Source organism: Temnothorax longispinosus, chromosome 3, assembly GCF_030848805.1.
Source record: "Temnothorax longispinosus isolate EJ_2023e chromosome 3, Tlon_JGU_v1, whole genome shotgun sequence".
NCBI lineage: Eukaryota > Metazoa > Arthropoda > Insecta > Hymenoptera > Formicidae > Temnothorax > Temnothorax longispinosus.
In genome coordinates, this window is record NC_092360.1 from 2,965,655 (window position 1) to 2,979,611 (window position 13,957).

The 13,957-nt window shown below is 35.2% G+C and overlaps 1 pseudogene; it reads left to right on the plus strand.

Moving 5' to 3' along the window:
- The first annotated feature begins 2,020 nt into the window (after nucleotides 1-2,020).
- LOC139809475 (uncharacterized) lies at nucleotides 2,021-13,099 on the plus strand (annotated as a pseudogene).
- Nucleotides 13,100-13,957: the final 858 nt, after the last annotated feature.

The window sequence follows — 13,957 nt, forward strand, 5'->3', positions numbered from 1 at the left end:
GAAAGTATGATATGTAAACGACATATAACAATGTCGATTTTATTACGTCATAAATAAAGTGGTGATATTGCAATATATCACAAGTCAACAATTTAATAATGAGAAGTGATGAAATAAAATGCTCTCGTTGAACTATATTTTTGGTACTTTTTGTATCAGACACTTTAATATTTTATACCTCACTAATTTTGTCAGATCTTTTTCAGGAGATGGAAGTGGAGGCTGAAAAATGTAACTGAAAATATTTTAATTGTATTTTTTGTTTTGATACATATACCTAAACGGAGTATATTGAATAATAATTATAATTACTATTATTTAACATTTATTTATAATATTTGCTATTAAAATGAGAATGCATTTATTCTAAAATATAGAAATAAAGTAAGCTGCATATATATTATGTATATGTATATAAAATTACATTATTTAAAAAAGATAAATGAAAGGCGTCAAGATACATGTGAATAAAAATATTATAAGAGTGTTTTTGCTACACAAAATATATTTAAAAATCTAAAAAAGCATATAATATAATTTAAGTAAAAAAATATTAAAGTGTGAGAAATATATTATTATTTAAAAGGCTTAACCAAAAAAAAATAAATAACAATACAATAAAACAAAAGATATCAAAATGTAAAGATATGCAGAATACTTGGCGTTGCTCAAACTTAAAATATCTTAAAGTAATGAAAGGATTTGCTCAATCTAATCTTAATAACTAAATCTTAATAACTTCAGCATAAACTTAACGTTCAGTAATTTTACCATCACTATCCTACACTACTTTCTAAGTAATAATACATTTATTTTTAATTTAAATTTAGATAATATAATATATCTTTCATAAATTACGTTTGTATTATATAAAATAAAATTGCATAAAAAGTTACTTATTTAGTTTAGTAGTGTCAAGTTTTTTGCCTGCACTTGGTGTCAGACGTGAGCTCTATCTCTTGGTAGATATTAATTTTTATTTTCTCGATTAAAATAAAGTTAAGTTTTTGTTCTTTAAATAAATATCTATTAGATTTGCAATACGCCATATAATGAAGTTCACTGAAGTTATTTCTCATATGGACACTTAACGACTATAAGTCTAATAGTCTAATAAAAAAATTTCTCAAAATCGCGCGTGGCTTTTTCTAAATCATGCGCGACTTATTTTTAATTGCGTGCAAGTTCTCTAAGGCTACGGTCCACTTGACGCTATACAAATGCATCAAAGCATTCCTTCTCTTTTCTTTCAATGAAGAAAGAAGGAGAAGAAAAACGCTCCAAAGTATTTGTAGCGTCAAGTGGACCGCAGCCTAAATCGCATGCGACTTTTTCCAAATTGCGCGCGACTTTTCGATAGAATTGAACATTTCCAAGGTATTAACGATTTAAAAACCGAAAAATTCAATTTCTTACAAAAATTACATTGTCGGAAATATTGATCGCAGATCCAAACAAAAGAAAATACGAATCTTCTCTTTTTCAGAATATTCTTTGGAAAAAGTCAGAATTATTGGAGTAAGTCAACATTCTCAGTAAGCATTTAATCTATATAATGTTAAATATTCCGAGATGACAATAAGTCGGTTAGTGCGTGGCTTTGATGTTTGTTTTCGCGGCGTATGCGTGTTTCAGCGCACTATGTTTGCTAAAGGTCGCTTTGTTATCATTTACGCGACGAGTGCGACGACACTCGAGTGCGTAGGTAGTAGGACGATCGCTCTCTCCGTGTGTGTCTCATTATTCCTCAAATTGTGATCGCGATAGATACTCAGAGAGCGGAGACTCTGAATATGTATTATAATTATCAAATACCTAAAGCCCTCTCGATGTTTGTTCGTTACGCTTATTTGCGACTTGATGATGTTTTTCTCGCGTTAATTTTCGATCGCCGTATAGTAAAATGCGCGTCATGTACGATTAACATCGCGAATGACTGTTGAGTGAACTCTATGAAAAGACAAGACAAGAACGATTAAGGAAAGATTAAGAAAGAAGGAACAGGAGGAGGCCTCGGACGATGAACGGGAAGCATCGGACGTCGACGAAGCAACTCAGGGGTAAGTAATTCATTATTATTTTGTTCTCGGTATTAATCGTTAATATTTATATATTTATGCGCGAAACAATTATTCCTTGAGATCTCATTGTGAATGATAAATTATGTTTTATTTTCATTTGAGAATGATCAATAGATCTATGAAACTTATATTAGATGTGTATAAAATGTATACAGATATATAAATATGATATCGAGCTAAAGACATAAGAATGTTACAAACGAATATAATATCTCATACAAAGAGCAATTTTCTTTAAAAGAGAAATTGTTTTCAAATCTCTCTCTCTTTTTCTAGTAAATACCTATATTATTAATCACACTTTTTGCCATACAAGCATTTTACGAAGATGTTCAGAAAATTCAATTAAAAATACGATGAGAAAATAATGTATAATGATATTAAATTATTAATAAAATGTTAAATAAATTTAAATATTAAATAATATTTTAAATTAAAATAATGAAACCTTTGTTCCTTGTCAATTTACTTTGAAACTCGTTGATATATAATTTATATTTCCGAAGAGCTGATTGTAATACACTATAATAATCAATGATTTTGCAAACAATCACGGGAACCAAATTACGGAAACCTGCTGTATGATCGTTTCTAAGTTAAACGATCAAGTGACGATAAAATATCGAGAATTAATAAAGCAAGTTCGTCTTTACTGTACGTTCGTCATATCGAAATTCACGCAAATTTAAAATCCATTACCGGATATTCGCCATTTATTAAGGCGTGTTATAACGGCGTGTGAATTCAAGCACGATACAATCCCCGGAAGCACACGGTGGAATCTTCTTACACCGTAGCGTTAAGGGGTTAAACGACCGAACGTCGAAGGATAAAGTAGAAAAGTGGATCGTGCTTCGCTCGCATTCCGTAGAAATTGAGCTTGCGGAGAACGCCGACGTTTTTATTAGTTCATTCTCGTTTTTCTTTCCACTATTTTTCACCAATTCCTTCCTTCCTTATTCTTTCCACGCGTATTTCAGACCTGTCGCGAATAACTCGTCGGCTGTATCAATATAATACGGTATACCTAACGAATTAATACGAATATAAATATATATCTTAGAGAACGAGCAAATGTATATCTTCGAAAAAATGACAGGCGCGAGTAATAATGACTTTTTGAGAAAAGCAAGTTTGAAAATTTAATTCGTCGCGAATTATTTTGTCCTTTTAAAGAAACTTTATTAAAGTTATATAGACATATAATCTAAAAGATTGATTAAAAAAAAGTTTGATAATTAAAATAAAGAATAATTTTATATACCATTTGTACATGACTTATATTTTTGATAATCCTTTTTCCTGGTATAAATTTTTCGATTTTAGAAGGATGATTAAATTTTTCAAATCGCCAACTTTCTCAACTAGTATTGTTCTATTACGTGAATTGCGAAGTCTTCACCGGAAATGGGTGCACTGTAATCCCACTTCTTCGCCGTGCTTTTTTTTCCTTTTCTTTTCGAAGCTCGATAACTTCAGGAGAGCGGCAAGTCCTCTCGTATCCCAGCCGTGACTCAAACTCGCATAGGTACCGGGCGCGTTTACTCGCTCCTTCATCCCTTTTTCCTTCTCAACGAACTTCTCTTCGGCGAAGTGCCGAAGTAATATCGACGAATTAGCAGCGACCGGGCGTTAACCGATGATATCATCCCCCTTCGTGCCCGTCGACGACTTTTCATTGGCATCCGCGATATCTCGGAAGTCAATTTTGACTTTCTCCTATTCTGGCGATAAGCGTCTGTCGTAAGTTCGATAGTTCGTCACGCGATAGTGAATTCCATCCTGCGAGAGAGGCAGAGTTTGCTGTCGGCTACACCCGAGAAATCCTTTCACCCTCCTATCTAATTTGGCGCGGTGCGAGAGTGTCTTACGATGCAATAAAATTTTTATTCTCTCGATCGCACGAATGTCATCGTGGAAACTTGAATCCTCCGGAATACCGAATACGAAGGTATAAAAACGAAGATTTATAACTTGGTTCATCGATCATAACTTGGAGGTTGCTGCTTCTCTTTCTTCTTCTTTTGGCAGCTTTTCTTCGTAAAGCGTACTACCTTTTTTCATTATCGTAATAAGTCATTGTAATTAGTCAAATAATTAATAAATTATTGAATTAATGAGACAACAAAGCAGAGTATAAAAAAATTTGAATTTTTATAAATAATTATGCATAAAAGTTGATATACGAGTATGTTAAGCTTTCATTTTTATTAATTTCTTGTTTTGTTTGTTGTATTAAAATTGCATATTACCGTAACTTATCACGTCAGCATAAGACAAATTATTTCATATGCAAGGATTCATTGTATTCATTATAATTATTTATAATTGCTTAATTATTTTATAATTATGAATTAAAACAAGTTTGTCGTAACACTTTTTGTCTTTATCTTTATATATCTAATAAGTTTTTGCTGCCTATTTGTTTTCATGAACATGTTACGTAAAATATGATTTTGTAAGCTATTTTTTGTAGAAAAATGTCATATTATATGCATAAAAACGCATTATGCATTTTGCTTACATGCATTACATGCAATGAAAAAAGAGCATATTATCATCGCTATGAAGCATGTTAAGACAATATGTATTATCTAAAAAATCTTTTATATCACATGTGCGTGGAAAGTGGCCCATTCCGCGTGTGACACGCGCGCAATGGGCCACTTTCCACGCACTTGTAATATAAAATAGGGTGTGTAACACGTACGTTAAGTTGAAAATTGGACGTGCGGAGTGGACGCACGAGCCGAAGGCGAGTTGTTACACAAATAACTATTCCATTATTCCGCTCTGTGTATTTGATATTAAAATGTTAATGTAAATGTGTATCTTCTATATGTATATGTGCATTTTCTTTTAACACTGCTTGTTCATCTCGTGTCTTTGATAAAATAAATGTTATATAATTCAATACGTGTATCATATAAACAAATTGGCCGAGGAGCAACTGGCAATATTTAAATATTTCTAATAAAAAGTTTTATAAAGATATATAATAAGACTGCGTTTCGATGCTTTATATGTTAACAGATATTAATTTTAAAAACACACTTTTTTTTGATAAATCAAATATTAATCGAATTTCATTGTAAAATCACATTATAAAATATGCGCAGATATGAAGTACTACCCCTATTTAGTGTGCAATACTTAAAAAGCGTAGTGTGATTAATTATCGTTTATTAATAACTTAACCCTTCGCAGAACATGTATAATTTTGCTGCTTCCGTCGAACATGTGTGGGTCTTTTAGGCCAGTTAAGATTTTCAAACTGTAATAGTGCTATAAAAAATCTGAAAAAATTCAAGTATACTTTCGAAGGCGTTAAGAATTTATTTATATCGTTATATATGCCTGATTCTTGTTTAGTTTTTTTTTATAAGTCCGTAAAGTCTCCGAAAAATTCAAAACTGAAATATCGACCGGATCTTTAAAGCCCCACTTGTTCTGCGAAGGGTTAATTGAAATTATGAGAAATGAAATATTCGACGTATGTACGTACGTCTATTTTACAACGTTTTGAGCAGAAGTTGGTTGGCACGCGGCCACAGTATATATACTGTGACGCGGCCTTGGCGTTTTTTTTTTACAGACTAATTACACAAGTGCGAGTGGAAGCACGCCTCTGCGCGAATTTTCTCGAAAACACAAGTCTAGAGAGCGAAAGTGCCGCGAGTTTCGTCTTCGCCGTTTTCGAGCGTGTCACGATCTCCGTAAATAAATTAGTAAAGCCAAACTTCTTATTGATCGCGATCATTCGCCAAGTATTGATTCAAAAGAGGAACGAACGACGAGGCTCTCAATTCCATCAGCAGAATTTATAAAACGTCGCGCCTTATCATTCGCCAAATCGTCGTAATGTTTGTTGTTGTGTTTTTTTTTCCATGAAAAGATAATCGACACTTGAAAAGTAAATATAATAAAAATGTGTATATATATTTTTTTTTTTCATTTATTATACAAAAAACATCCTGTCAGAATAAAACATTTAAATATTCCGACTATTTCTAATATTCATTCATTCATCTTTATTTTTAATCAAAATAAAATTTCATACCAGGAAATCAAGACAAATATTTGGCGTATTGAAGAAAAAGTCTGAGAATTTCAGACTTTCCAAGAGGATATGCTCGCGAAGGCGAAAGAATCAGTAGCCTCGATCTCGATTCGACACCCGAAACTCCAGATGACGCCGCAAATATATCATATTTGAACTCCAATATATCTGGTGTAGAGGACTTGATTCTCGCGTATGCCGACATCCATCTAGGAAGTGAATACGACGGTCAGGATCTCAGTCAAGATCAGATCTTTGCATCGGCCACAGACGAAACACCGTTTCCCACAAACGATCGTTTCCTTAACGAAGATTTATTGGACAACACCGATAATGAAACACAAGTGATTGAGACGAGTTCTCTTGTGTTTCAATATCAAAGTTGTCCAATAGACAAGAGACAACGTCCTTGAATCAAACGCATATTTTGGGATCGCCCAATAACACACTTCTTGTTCAAGATTCACAGTTCGTGATTTCATATCCTCCTGCGGAAGAATACGTACTACAAGTAGAAGAATCGATCGATATAAGCATATTCCACTAGAGGAAAGTGCTAATATAGTGAGCGAGCTTGAAACGTGCAACGTTGCGAGTATTAGTATTGTAAGAGATTCACTGCCAACAAGTAATGTGAATGATGATCAGTTGAATATAACTTTCAATGTGATCGCGCTTAGCGAAGAAAAGGGAATAGAAAACGGTGCATCTTCTAGAGGTAATATTTCGGATGTGAAATATAATATCCGAAATATTACCTCTAGAAGATGCACCGTTGTGTCCTACGGAAATATCTGTTCCGTCCATATCCTCGTTAGCGCAATTTGCAGATCTTTCGTTACCTAATATATCCAGTATATCATCGCTATTCGAAGATACTGATAGTAACGTGAAAGAAACGGGTGTACAGGCTTTATCGGAACCTAAGCAAGATACATCAACAGTATTGTCGCCTTCTCCTACAATGGACAAAGTTACTAGTAAGCTACTCAATCCTTCACTGGAGCACACGGACGAAACACATCAATTTGTGAGTGCAACACCTGAAAGTAAGTACAAATTATATTAGAAGCTCTTTAAACTTTTTTGTGATTTTATTATTGAAATTTAATTACATGAATATTGTTTTTAGTTTTCCAAGATCCTTCGACATTTGATTTCTTATTAGCACGAAGTAATTCTACGCATATAAATCGCCTTAGAGCGGAATTCTTGTATGTTAAATTTGACCCTTTGATATTGAACATCAGCATGTTGCCTCAAGGAAATACCCAAACGATAAACGAAGAGAAAAATGGCAAAAATGAGTTGCCACTTCCTGATGTCGGTAACTAAAACTTAATCCTGCCATAGCAGCTATAGACAGGCTGCTTTTTTATAGTCCTCTTCCTAATGCAACAGTGCAAAAGTCAGAGGAAGCACAAGAAAAAAATGTAGCTAAAAGTCTATTGACTATTATGTGAAGTATATAATGAAGTAGGCACCTAAAAGGAGGGCGATGTGTAATTCAATGACTGATCTACGGACGTGATGTCTCGCACCTCTCGCTCTCAATCTCCTACGCTTAGCCTTCGAGCGGCGGTGCTGTACTCCCTGAAATCGAGATCGGGTAGTAACCCCGGTGGAGATAAAGGGAACAAATTAAGCGGGTGAGAGGTCTTCCCTTTAGAGGTTGGCCGTGAGGTTAACAACCTATTGCTGGAAAAATATAACTGTTATGAACACGCAAAATTTGCCTCGGAACGGATATGGATTAAATCGGCTACGACCCAGGCGACGTCTAAAGGATAATGATTTACATATTGGCTTCTGGAACGTTCGGACCTTGTTACAACCCGGAAAAATGGCTGAAGTAGCCGCGGAAATAGCGAGATATGGATTGAGCTTAGTTGCACTACAGGAGATCAGGTGGAAGGGACAAGGAGAACTAAGAAAAAGAGCATACTCTATATACTACAGCGGAGGAGAAAGACCAGGACTCAGAGGCACAGGATTTTATGTCGAGAAGGAATTAAGAAAAAGCATCCTGCTGTTTGAGTCGATTAACGATAGGATCTGTAGACTGAGACTGAGGGACAGATTTCAGAACATAACTATAATATCAGTTTACGCACCCACCGAGGACAGTGAAGAAGAGGACAAGGATAAATTTTACGACGATCTAACCGGAGTATGCAGTAGATTAGAATCAGTAGACACGACATAATACTGATCTTGGGAGATTACAACGCCAAGATCGAAAAAGAACTCACTATTAACGGGGTGGCGGGCAGACACTCGCTCTACGATCTCACCAGTGGAAATAAAGCGAGGGTTTGTGATTTTGCCGCCTGCCAGAATATGTGGATCAGTAGTGTCTCTTTTCAACATAAAGATATCCACAAACTTGGAAAATACCAGGAGAAAGAGGAGCCAACCAAATTGACCATGCTCTTGTGGATAGAAGACACGCAACTTCAGTATTGGACGTCAGAAGCTACTGTCGCGGAGCCAACTGTGATTCGGATCACTTTCTAGTTAAATTGAAACTGAGGCAGAGGTTATCGGCGCTAGGTGGAAGAAACAACTTTAGGCGAGCGAAATGGGACATTGAGAGGCTCTCTCGGTCTGAGGAAATCAGGACCAGCTTTCAGACAGCAATATCCGAGAAACTGCAGCATGGATATCAGGTCAATGAAGAGCGAGATTCACCGGATGCCCAGTGGAGGGGAATACATGCAGCGGTTAAGGATGCAGCAACTGAGTTCATTAAAAAGAGAAATGACAGAGGAGATAATGAATGGTATGATGACGAATGCAGAGAGCTCAACCTGCGAAAAACTGAGGCAAGAAACAAGTTATTAGCTAGGAATACGCGGAGTAATCTGCAGCGGTATAAAGAACTGAGAGCAACGGCGAAAAAGGAAATCAGGAGAAAGAAAAGAGAGTTCCTGAAGGCGAGAATCGCGGAAATCGAAACAGCCCACACGCAGAATATGGCAAAGAAGTTTTATAGGGAACTAAAAACGCACAGCGCCTCCTTTCAGCCCAGACTAAATTTGTGTCTGGATATAAATGGAAACACTCTAATGGAGGAAAAAGAAATACTAGAGCGATGGAAAGAACATTTCCAATCAATGCTTAACATATACGCAGCTTCGGACGAGGAGGACAACGGAATACTTCTACCGGTTCTACCAGAGGATGAAATGGAAGTGCCAGCCCCAAACATGAAGGAAATAGTGGATATTATCAGAGAAATGAAAATTGGTAAAGCTGGTGGTGAGGATAACATCACCGCAGAGCTCGTTAAGCTCGGGGGTGTGGAACTACACTCAAGGATCCACCAAATTATATCTCTGGTGTGGAGTTCGGAATGCATGCCAGATGACTGGCAGACTTGTGTCTTTTTTCCCAATCCATAAGAAAGATGACAAAAAAAATTGCCAAAACTATCGTGGAATTTCACTCCTGAGCGTGGTGTATAAGATCTTTTCCAGTGCGTTGTATAGAAGAATAGAGCCCATAGCTGAGGAAATTATTGCCGACTGTCAATGTGGATTCCGCAGGAACAGATCGACGGTGGACCATTGCTTTGCCCTGACATGAGTCAGATCTTCGAGAAGTTTCACGAATTTTCGCTCGACTTGCACTGCCTGTTTGTGGACTTCCGGCAGGCGTTCGACAGCGTTGACAGGTCGAGGATAGCGCCCACGCTGGTAGAACTAGGTGTCCCACCAAAATTAGTCAGATTAATAGTAATGACACTGAAAAGCACAAAGGCAAAGGTTCTCATTCAGGGAATAAGGCTCACTGCTCCTTTTGAGATCGTCTCGGGAGTTAACCAGGGTGATGCGCTGTCGACGCTTGTGTTCATTCACTTCATTCTAATGTTACACTCAGTGTTGAGGGAAGTGGACCCAGGAGCAACGATAGTAACAAAGTCAGTGCAGATCTGTGCATACGCGGACGACGTAGCGATTATTGCCAGGAATATAAAGGAGCTGAAGGACGTCTTCTTGAGAATGGTGAGGATGGCAGACAAGATAGGCCTAAAAGTGAACGCAGACAAAACGAAATACTTGGCGAAAACAAGGTCTGGGAAGCTGAAAGATCTAATAATTGGAGACCACCGCTTTGAAGCGGTGGCTCAGTTTACATATCTCGGGATGGTCTTCTCAGCCACAACGGACACATCAATTGCAGTGCAGGAGAGGATGAAGGCAGCGTCGAGATGCTATTATGCATATGAAAAGCTCCTGAAATCCAAATTACTTACTAGACCGGTGAAGTTCAAAATCTATAAGACACTGATAAGACCAGTACTGACGTATGGCTGCGAATCTTGGACTTTGAAGGCCAATGCCATCGTCTGGCAACCTTTGAAAGGAAAATTTTAAGAAGAATATATGGGCCAGTTAGAAACGATGATGGGTCCTTCAGGGTCAGACACAATACCGAGTTGGAAACTCTGATGAATGGCGAAACCGTAGTCCGCTTCATCAAGTCGCAAAGACTAAGATGGTTGGGACACTTGGTCCGAATGCCAGAAGATAGAGGAGTTAAGAAAGTGTTTCAACATACGATGTACGGCCCTAGAAGAAAAGGAAGACCCAGGGGAAGATGGATGGACTCTGTGGTCGAAGACCTGAGAAAGATGAATGTCACTAACTGGAAAAGAATTGCGGAAGACCGGGAGAGATGGCGAGGAATAGTTGCGCAGGCTTTGGTCCACAACGGACTGTGACGCCGAGGAAGAAGAAGAAGATATAAATGAAGTACATGAAATAAGCATTAAAAGCAAATTATATTTCAGGAACAACCAGCAGGAAGAACCTAAATCTGACGCACCACTTATTGATCATATAGATATGAGTAAAGAACTTGAACTTGTAAGAACGACGGTACTACAATTGGAGGAAGAATTAGAGAAACGGAAGAAAGAGCATGAAGCAAAATTGGAAAGACAGAAAGCAACCTTTCAGGAAAAAATTAATAAATTACAGGCACTTTCACAAGAGATAAAAACCAAGACGTAAGTGATATACTCAAAATAGATTTGTTAAGATTGAATAAAATATGGAAATAATTGATTTAGGGTTGTTGTGGAAGAGTACGAAAAGTCAAGCAGATTACTCACGGAGATATGTACAAGCCTTGAACAAGACAAAGCAAAATTGCAAGAAAAATTGCAATCTGCAAACCACCATCTAACTAATACGAAAGCAGCGTTTAACGACGTATACCAAAAGTATGAGAGACTCAATAGAATTGTCTCGGTGTATAAAAGCGTCGAAACTATATTAAAAGCAAGTATCCAGGAAAATGTAGAAACCATAAAAACATTGAAAACACGATACGATCAGCTCAAGGAACATGCAATGACTCAACTAGAAAAGTATGCAATCAACATATGTAGATATAGAAATATAGATAATATCATTGTATAATATTTCTCGCGGGAAAACATATATCACACATATTAATATATATTTTAATATATTTTACAGTTAAATTGGAGTTGGATGGAATACGAAAACAGAATGAATAACTTAAAATAGATTCGTGCATCGCCGAATTAAACGGAATAATCGGCGATGCTGGCGCGATATTTGGAAATAAAAGAAACACAGCGAAGAATAACGGTCCAGGATGTTAAACTTGTCAATTAAGTATCGTTATACTTATTGTTAGTATAATCCTGTATACATTGTTTTGCGTGTTTATTGTTAATAAATTAGAACGTGGGTAGAATTACGTTTATTAATTAATTTTATTAATTCTATCCACATTTTTATTTATCAATTAAAAATTAATTTTTGGTTGCTTGTTTAACACATATGGAAAGAAAGATTAGATTAGAGAGTTATACGAGCAGAAATCTTGGCTATATGCAACTCTGCCGGTTGCATTACTCGTAACCAGCAATTAACTTGTCATACTATTTTGTGGATAGAATTAATAAAATTAATTCTATTCATATTATAATTAATTTAAAAATTAGAATTAAGTTAATTTTTTGTTGTTTGACACATATATGAAAAGAATGATTAGATTAGGGATAACGAGCCAGAAATATTGCTGTAGACAATTGTACCAATTAAATTTATATATATTACTAGCAATTATAACTTTTAACTAATATACCTCTACCTATACTATTTTTTAAATAAAAGTAATAAAATTAATAAAATTATTTCTATTCACATTTCTATTTAATTATAATTTATTAAAAATTAATTACTTTCCTCTGAAAAAAAAAGAACTGTTTGATTTTTTTCTCTTAAAAACTATTATAGTTTGCACAGACTTTTTAGAGGTTCAGTCCGGAATTATACATACTGTGAACATGTTCAATTTTTTTCAAGTCGATTTAAGCCTCTGTATTTGAATTATCATTGGAAAAAAAAAAAAAAAAAAAAAAAAGGAGAAAAATGCGTTTAAAGTTTTAAATGTATATTTTTAATTAAAAAATTGTTTTGTTATAGTTTATAATCTTAATAAATTTTGTATTAAAGAACAAGTCTCGGTTTCAATTCATTTCTTTGTAATAATAAATTCTCCCAAAAAGTTTCGACAAATATGATGACTTATGACTGCCTAGGAGAAGCGTGTATTTAAGGTATTCCTTTTATGACACCAAAGTCTTAAGAATTAACTGATTTTTTGGTACAAGAAAATTAAAATGCATATCTTTACGCCAGAAAAAAATTAAACCACATTACCGAACATATAAAGAAGAATTATGACTTTGAAAATTCGATATTTATATGTGACGTTATCAAAAAAGTCTATTTTCCACATTTTAATGTAATAATTTGTTTATCAAATATCTTAAGATATTAAATATTAACTGCGCTACATATTCGCTAAACTCTATACTTTCGATAGTGCCGATAAAAATATAGAGTCACCGAATATTTAAACAAAATATGTTAAAAGTTGACTTGAAATGTGGTTTATAGATGAATATTTTTAATGGCGACTTTCAGGGAATTATTTGGCAAAGCTGCAAGCTGTGCGCTCATGTCACACTTCAGTTCATCACGTACGGTTTATTATCAACTATTTATTTTGAGTGCGCTGCTTTACTTTTATTTTCACAAATTGTCCCTTATTTTTGCCCACATTACTCCTCACTTTATGTTTCTTATCACTCATTATTATTATAAAATCTCTCTTTGATAAAAAGAAAATGTCACAATATTCTTTGATTAATGAAATTGACACTTACATTGACACTTTTGTTATCAACTTCACATTTTACAATCGGCGCCCTGAAAAGCGCAGCGTTGCCATATTGTTCTGACAGTAAAATTTACTGAAGAATAAAAAATTTCTAAATACACATAATATTTTTACTTTTTTCTTATAATTAAACATAATAATCAATTATAACTTGATTTTATATAAGTTTAATGCAATATACAAGAGTTTGCTGAGACCCTGCTTAAGCGCCTACAAAATACGCTCCTCCGTGAAAGGAATACCTTAAGACTTATTATTCGCTTGGTCGCGAATTTGAAGTACTTGATGCTGAAAACTAAATCCCCCGGACAATCGTTGATTCCATTCGATCACGTGAAAAAAATTCAATCAACCCGCAGCAACTCAATCAACTTTCACGGTAGGAAATAAAGGTATCAAATTGATCGGTATATTCCTGTTCCTACTACCGAAGAGTAATGTATAGAAAAGCTCCGTCGGATTTAAAAAGCGCGAACTAGCACAGAAGTATTGAAGCGTATTTTACAGAAGGCCAATTTCGTAGCGAGTCCAATACAAAGCGATACGGCGATGAAATTAGAGATGAAACTTTCAGTATTTCTTTACGAAC